Source organism: Populus nigra, chromosome 1, assembly GCF_951802175.1.
Source record: "Populus nigra chromosome 1, ddPopNigr1.1, whole genome shotgun sequence".
Taxonomy (NCBI): Eukaryota; Viridiplantae; Streptophyta; class Magnoliopsida; order Malpighiales; family Salicaceae; genus Populus; species Populus nigra.
In genome coordinates this window covers 26,769,848-26,778,648 of record NC_084852.1, presented here as the reverse complement: position 1 = coordinate 26,778,648, position 8,801 = coordinate 26,769,848, and the positions used below count along the sequence as shown (strand labels likewise).

General features: G+C 35.4%; 1 long non-coding RNA gene across 1 annotated transcript; it reads right to left on the bottom strand.

Annotated features, from left to right (window-relative positions):
• Positions 1-72: 72 nt before the first annotated feature.
• Positions 73-7,904, bottom strand: LOC133685106 (uncharacterized). Its single transcript, XR_009838577.1, has 2 exons — positions 7,706-7,904; positions 73-405 (listed from the first exon to the last, which is right to left on the bottom strand). It is a non-coding gene; the product is annotated as an uncharacterized LOC133685106 (long non-coding RNA).
• Positions 7,905-8,801: the final 897 nt, after the last annotated feature.

Sequence of the window (8,801 nt, the reverse complement as noted above, 5' to 3'; positions counted from 1 at the left end):
ACTTATGGACAATGATATTGTAAAAAAAATCAAATTAAAAAATTATTTTAAATAAAAAAATAACACTTAAAATAACAGGAACCAAATTTGAAATATGAAAAAACTAAAGTGGAATGAAATTGTCAAAGAATCCCAATTTTATAAATTATTCCAAACAAAACAAACAATAATCAAAAGAACAGGGATCAAATTTAAAAGAATAACAAATTGTAGGTGTGCTTTGAAATTTTGAAGGGGCACACGCAAAACTCGAGAAGAGAGGGAAGAAAAAGAAGAGGACAAGCTTCTCGGCACCAAACCGAACAACTATCTGCCACACACGCTGCCTCATCCTCGATGGCCTTTGATCAACGAACGACCCTACACCCGCCAACTGAAGTGCGTGGAGACCGCCCATACACTCACCTGCACTCATCAACCATTTTTTTAATATTATTTATTTTTTTTAAATTACAAAATTGAAAATAAACCACCCTGATTTTAAAAACCCAATGAAATATACAAATGCCCTTGGTTTGAACCACAAGTGACTAACTAGATATCTCAATTAATGAGAAAGCAGAATAGTAAACATGCAATTAGAGGAACGCCTTGCTCTCACGTCAAATGAAAGCAACACCCAATTGACTAATGAAAGCAATCCCAATTAATGAGAATGAAGACTAGTAAACAACCTATTAGAGGAATTGAATCTATATATCCCAATTAATGAGAAAGCACACTACAAGATTTCACAGTTTTACTGACAGATACATTCCATGGTGTGTGATTAGAAGTTCGTCGGTGATTTATTTACCAACATCCTCACCAACGGATTATGTCCGTCGCCTTTACTTTCGTCGATGATTCCCCATTCCGTCGCTATATCGGTCGGAAAAACAAAAAAACCATTTGCCGATGGTTTTACAAATGGAATTTGCGCGCCAAAAAAAAGATTTCCACTTGAAATATACCAACGGATTTTTATTTTGTCGGTGATATCATGATTGACTAACGGATAAAAACTGTCGGTAAATACCGACTGAATATATCCGTCTGTAAAGTCGTCGGTAAGTGTTGCAACTACTATCAAATGCCGACAGATTAAGTCCGTCAGTAAGGCTGTCGGTGAGTGTTTAAAATACCGACTGAATATATCCGTCTGTAAATGTGTCAGGAATGCTCCTGTAATAGTTCGAACTGTATGACTCGATCAATGTTAAAACATTCCAACATATCCTCTTTATTTGAGTGTAAATTTTTATTTTTTTTATTTCCAAAAATCGACAGAGTTTCGTTTGCATTTAGGGCATCCCAAGTTATCGACTATTATCAGTTTACTCAATCAATCCATCATCACAAGGTCCCTTAATTCCGGACCTTATATCAATCTCATAATTCCACACCTCATACAATATATATATATATATATATATATGGGTAGAATTAATTAAAGACTACGACTATATTATAGATTATCATCCAGGAAAAACGAATGTCATCGCGGATGCTCTCAGCCGTAAAGACAAAGTGATTAGGAGTGGACCAACGACTTGGAATGAGGAAACTATGATTGAGCTAAAGAGATTGGGGGCAATATTAGGTGTGAGTCCGGAAGGATCCTTAATGGCTCAACTAAGGGTGAAGTCAGGGTATCGAGAGCAAATATTAGAGGCACAACAACATGATGATGAGGTGTCAAAAGTGAGAATCAAATTGGAATCGGGGGGTGAACTCTTTTTCGAATGGGTGATGGAAAAAACTTCTTTAAAAATTGTTGTTGCATTTCATCCCAAGCACGAATGGATCCAGGTCTCAAATTTTGTAGCCATGTTATAGCTTTATCTTTTAATGAAAAAGGAAAAAGCTTCAATCTAATGGTGTTCATGCTACAATTTAAGTCATTATATGTGTTACAAACCTCCTTAAATTCCCTTAAATGCAAGTATGGATTTTCTAAATCTAAGCCATGAAAAGATGGTAAAAGTTGAATAATGCCTGTCTTAAAATTAAAATGAGATGCATCAGGAGGAAAAACTATGCATGAGGGTGCACTTGTTCTTGTGGGATTCATGTGGTCTCTAAGTGTTTTAACCCGAATATTCTCATTATTCTCATTGTGAAGCGATTGGTTATCTTCTTCAGCCATATTTTCTGAAAATGATGAGGATACCCTACAAAGTCTATCACTTAATCTACGTGACCACACTCTCATGCACATGTAAGAAGAGAATAAAAGGAAGAAGAAAACAAGAGAAAGAGAAACAAAACAAAAGAAACAAAGTTAGATACAAGAAAAGAGAAAAGAGAAAAGAAAAAATAAAATAAATACTATAATTTATACAAGAATTTACCTCCCCGGCAACGACGCCAAAAACTTGACACGACCAAAAAATTGATGTCTTTTCCCAAGTGCAGGAGTGTCGAAGTAATAAATAACCCGGCAAGACCGGGGTTGAACCACATGGAGGTTAATTGTATAAATTATAAGCAACAATAATACAATAACAATAGTAACAACAACAACAACAACAACAACAATAATAATAGTAGTAGTAGTAGTGGTAGTAATACTAATAATAGTAATAATAACAGTAATAATAATAACAACACCAATAATACTATTAATAATGATAATAAAGAAGAAGAAGAAGAAGAAGAAGAAGAAGTTGATGAGAACTTTGAGATGGAAGATTAATGTAAGGATTAAACAATGATAACAATAAATGTCAAGGTTAGAGGATTCACTAATGGTATTTCAAACAAGTATAGTATAAACTCTTATTATTCAATTGGAAACCACACACAAGGAGGTTCCAATCAGATTATAAATTGTTAACATGATTACATTAGTTATCTTATTCGAATAATGCTAAAACTTGTAAATGTTGTCAGGCATTCATGATTATAACTTATGTTAACAACAAAGTGCCAAGTATTTGTTGTACCAAGTGTTATATAACATAAATCTAGATTAACCATTTAACAAGCAAAGTATTAAAAGTGAACAAGATAACAAATATAAAGCATGTTAGTATCCAACATTAAGGTCCATGTTAAGTTTATATTATACTTATTCTTACACCATTAGTGTACCCTTTTCACCTTGACATAATTAATTTAGCTAGACATATTAAAGAAAGAAACATAAATAAACAAGATAAGAACATAAATGATAAAGAAGTTAACTAAGTAAAGAAAAGGAAATGAAAGGCATAAACAAGAGATTAATATAAAACTTAAGTATTACAAAAGAGAGAGCAAGAGCATGATCTTGATCTGAACACCAAGATGCCTCAATACATGGCAAATGCCTCCTTTTATAGGCCAAAATTTGGAACTATTGATTTGTTGACTAATTGATGAGTGGGAGGCCACATCTTGACTTGGTGACAATTCTTATCTTCTTGTCTGCCAAAAACATCATTGATAACGTCATAATTTGAATAGACTTCAATCATGAAAGTTCTAGGAAATTGTCTCATCTTTCCAGGGTAAACATTTGAGATCATTTGGATCTCTAGAACTTGAGATATGGGCAGAACACTAAACAGTGTCTGGGCTGTAGGACAGATTCGGACTTCTTCTTTATTGCTACAATTTGGACTTGAAAACGGCCTTGTTAGATCTTAGGCTCCACATGAAAGTTGTAGGCCTATGTCTTATCTTTCCATCCATATAAAATGGACCTAAATCCAAGATCTACAGCTCCAGATATGACCCAATTACCGAACAGTGTTCTAGTTTGGACTGCACCAGCATCTTTTTTCTAAGTTTGGCCATCTCTTTGTCCTTTCAATTTCACTACTTCAACTCATCAATTAATTCTTTCATTTATGTGATAGGCCTCCATTTAACATGAACATTTACCATAAATTAAAGGTATCTTATATAATTAGATATGTTATTATAAAACATGCTTTAGTTAAGGAGTTATTGATACTTGAAGTGCAAAATGATGATATAAAACCTTGATAAAAATACACTTTTAAGTACTAATCAGACGGTGACAGTAAAAAAAAAAGCTTTACCTCCGTTTGCTAGCATAAATGCCTTGTTGTTTTCCATGCAGTATGGACATGCGAGTTTCCCATACGTGCTCCAACCAGAAAGCATTCCATAAGCTGGAAAATCATTGATAGTCCACATCAAAGCCACCCTCATAAAGAAATTTTGTTTCCTCAATATATCATAAGTCAGAGCTCCGGAGGACCACAACTGCACCAACTCATCAATCAATGATCGAAGACAAACATCTATATTTCGCCTCGGGCTGCTTGGACCGGGTATGACAGTAGATAAAAACATGAACTCCAGCCTCATACACATTCCCGGTGGCAAATTATAAACTATGAGTATGACTGGACACAAGAATAAGGAGCAGCAAATGACCCAAATGGGTTGAATCCGTCTATACACAACCCAAGACGCACGTTCCTTGATTCAACTGAAAAGTGAGGATGCACACTGTTAAAGAGTTTCCACGCTTCGCCATCAGAAGGATGCACCATCACTCCATCAATTGCATCATGTGCTTGGTGCCATGTCATATGCTCAGCAGTCCTTGGTGACATGAATAACCTCTGCAGTCTAGGTGTGATTGGGAAGTATCTAAGTTTTTTATATGCCACTAGAGTCTTTCCCCTGCTAGTTCTAGGTTTGTAACGGGAATGCCTGCATGTCATGCACTCGGTCATCTCAGCAGTTTCAAGGTAGTATAACATGCAGAAGTTAGGGCACATGTCAATTTTCTAGTATCCTATACTGAGGGGTTTCATCATGGACTTCGCAGCATAGAAGTTCTCTTTCAGCCTGTTCCCTTCAGGTAAAATGCTTCTTGCCCATTCAATAATCTTGTCATACCCGGTCTCACTCAACCCATGATCTGACTTGATGGTGAACACCTGTGCTATGGCCGATAATTTACTGTGGTTCATGCAGTCATCCCATAATGATTCGTCAGAATCTTTCAATAAATCAAAAAACCTAGTTGCATTTACATTAGGTTCTTCTTCTATGATTGGACATTGACTAACATTACCTTGATTCATTCTCATTGCATCTATAACCATATTTCTGTAAGGATTAGTGTTGTCATTTGCCGCTTCATGCACGTTGCTAGCACTAGAAGTAGACCTAACCATCGTTTCTTCCATTCTCCTCTTACTACCAAATACTTCTCCATGTGCATACCAACATTGGTAATTCTCCATAAACCCTTTGTGTAGAAGATGCATCATTACAACATCTAGACGCAGATACTTTTTATTTTGACACTTCCTGCATAGACATCTAATATTGCCTCCAGTAAAATTTCTGGGAATAGATGTTGTGAAATTAATAAAACCCTGAACCCTGTTACAATAATCCATCCTCCGCAATCCTTGGGGTAAATCTCGATACATCCATAACTTATATCGAACCTCTATAAAATTATGATGACATCATGTATTAATTAACTAAGTTAGGTAAATAACCTTGCAAAAATATTACTTTACCTCGAGATTATCCAACAAACCAATCACAACTTCTCATAAATATTAAATATTAATTATCATTTATAAACGTCCATACAAATTAGAATATATCAATTTACAGAAATTACCACTCAGCAATACCATTGATAAAACTTTAAACGGACCTATTAAGCAAGCTATTAATTATTTCAAAACAGTACATGTACTTCGGTGGTTCCATAAAGTTTTAACAATTTACAAACAAATACAATCTTATAAAATCTAAAACAAACCATAACAGGTATAGAATTATACATTCATATACTACAAGTTTGTTTGAGAAATAACAATAAAACATATACTTCTACTAACAAAATACATATACTAAAAAAACAAGAAAATTGACATTTAATTAAATGTTAAAATTTTAAAAGATAGAATTACTTACAAAAATTGATAAAATCCGTCGGTAAATCAGAACACAGATGTTGTGACCACAAAACTTCAAGAAATATAACTTGTTGTGCTGATATGAGGGAGATTTTTGTTTGAGGGGGAGGGGGGGCTAGTTGTTTGCAGATGGGGAGAGTTAGGAATAGGAAGAAGAAGGAGAAATAGGGGAGGAGAGGGTCGGCAGAGCTGACATATATTAACTTTTTCCGACGGTTTCACCGACGGACACTCCATTTCAAATCCTTGGTGATTCCATTGGCAATGTAAATAGTGAATCGGTCACGTCACTGCACGGGCTGTCTTTTTGAATTCGTCGGTGAGTCCTTCGGCAAAAATAACCCGCCAAAACCTCCACGTTAGCGACCCGTCTTTTTTTTTAATTCGATATCTTTTCCGTCAGTAATTCTGTCTGTAGTTACCGATTGAATTATGAACGACAAATATTTCATCGGTAGTTACCGGCTAAATTACAAACAAAAAGTTTCCGTACGTAATTTTGACCTCAAATTACCGACAGAAATATTCCATTGGTAAATCCGTTGCTATTTAGTGAATTTCTAGTAGTGGCAGACTAGTAGACAGCCTATTAAAGGAATTGAATGAAAGCAATTGAATGCAGGAAGAGGGCCAGACTAGTAAACAGCCAACAGTGGCAGTTCTCCTCCAACATGTGAAACTGAGGAGCCGTGAGGAATGCGACACTCTTCAAAATTATCCCTACTGCTGGAACGAATGTAACTCTGGGACTATTCCAAATCCACAAGTTTGATAATATTTGTCATAACTCAATTTTTGACCTTTTTATTTTAATTATTTTGCTTACTAAAAAATGATGAAAAAAAATGAAAAAACAAGTAAAAATAAAATAAATGAAGAATGAATTAAAATTTGGGTTAAGGACAACATGATTGGAAGTTTAAAGATTTAATTAAACTCTTGACTAGTTTAATTACTAAAATCAAGGGCTTAATTGGAGAAGTGATAAGTTTTGAGACTTAATTGAGTTTGGAATTAATTTAATTAATCAAATCAAGGGTTTAATTGGAGAATTGATAAGTTTTATACTTAATTGGACTTGGATTTAGTTAAATTAATGAAATCAAGGACTTAATTAAAGAAATGGCAAAGTTTGGGGTTAATTGTGGGCAAAATTGCATCAGATTAAAGTCCAAGGATTAGTTTGTAAAAATCATCGAAATATAGGGGTCCAATTACAATTTATCCAGGGGCTTGATTACATGATTTCAGAACTTTAGTGACTAGATTGCAAATGGCCATTCCCATCACACAAACGGCGCCGTTTCTAGAAATCAGCCATCGCCTTCTTCGTCTTCTTCTACATAAACAGTTTCTGCAGTAATGGCTTGGCATTCTCTGGCTATAAAGCCAGAGAAGATGAGAGAGCGCAGGGGAGACTCAAAAGGGGGGGAACTAGAGGAAAAACTGGTGAAAAACCAAGGGAGGATATAAAAAGAAAAAAGGCTAAAATAGGCCAGAGAGATTGCTGGCCTTCCTTCAGAACTCCAGCTTAGGGGATTCCAATTTCCCCTTTCCCTAGAGCACATGCTCAACACACCAAACGCACCAGACGAAGAAAAAGCTAGAGAAAAGGATGAGGGCATAATATAGAGACACATTAGAGGAAACGAAGCAGACACAAGGGGAAGAAAACGAACACCAAAGGAAGAAAACAAACACCAAAGGAAGAAAACAGAGGACTAAACCCAGCTTTGGTTTAGTCCTAGAATTCAAGCATAACACAGAACAGAACAGAGCAAGAAAACAAAGAAAAAAGCAAGCAGAAAAAGAAAAACCACCTGAGAGGCCGACCTCTTCATCATCTTCTCGGCTTCAAAAGCTGCTGAGAAAACAGAAAGAACACGCAGACAAGCAAGCACAGAAGGAAGATAAAGGGAAGTAGTAGGCCGAGAATCCATCAGCGCTGCAGGCATCTTCACCTCCCGAAGCAGGTACGCCTTTTCTTTTCTCCTTTCATTCTCTGCATATTTTGTTTGTAAACACTGTGCGAAGGTAATTTAATTACCTTCGCACAGTACAGCACGCGTGAAGTTACTTCACGCGTGCCTTTGACTTAGCCCAACCAGGTCACTGGCTTGGGCCAGTGACCGGGCCGGACTAGCTGGGTCTAGCCCAGCCCCCACATGGGCTGAGCTGGACCCAGCCCTAATAAATAAATAAATAAATAAAAATATATAAAAAATATGCATGCATATATTTAAATTTGTTTTTATTGGTTTATTTAAAGAGCTAGAGTCAATAATACCATTCATTTTTGTTTTGAGTTACATAATACTTACTAACGCTAGAGTTGGAAGTATTCGTAGTTGAATATTCACTGACGCTAGAGTCAAGAATATTATAAGAAAATCATCATAGCATAAACTAATAAATGTTTAGCAATTTAAGACAAAACCAGCAATACAGTCTACCTTAGGCAGAACGTTTAAGGGGGTGATAATATCTTCCCTTTTACGTAACTAGTCCCATACCATAGAATCTGTGTTGACCGGTTAGGGTTTCTAGTGACCATAATAATAGGTGGTGACTCTTTAAACAAGATATTTTTCCCTAAAAAAATAAGATGCCAGATATCTGTTCTTTCCTTGTAAATATTTTAAGGCCGCCGCGATGTCGAGTGCAACAATGTTGTGTTGATTGTAAGACATTATTTCAAAAACTGAAAAGGGATATAAAATTGTCAAAGAATTTCAATTTTACAAATTATTTCAAATAAAAATAATAATAAACAAAAAATAAGAACCAAATTTGAAGGAATAATAAATTAAAGGCGTGCTTTGAAATTTTGAAATGGCACACATGAAAATCAAGGAGAGGAAATAAAAAGAAAAAGAAAAGATTGTCTGCATCAAACCAAAAAACTATCTACCACAT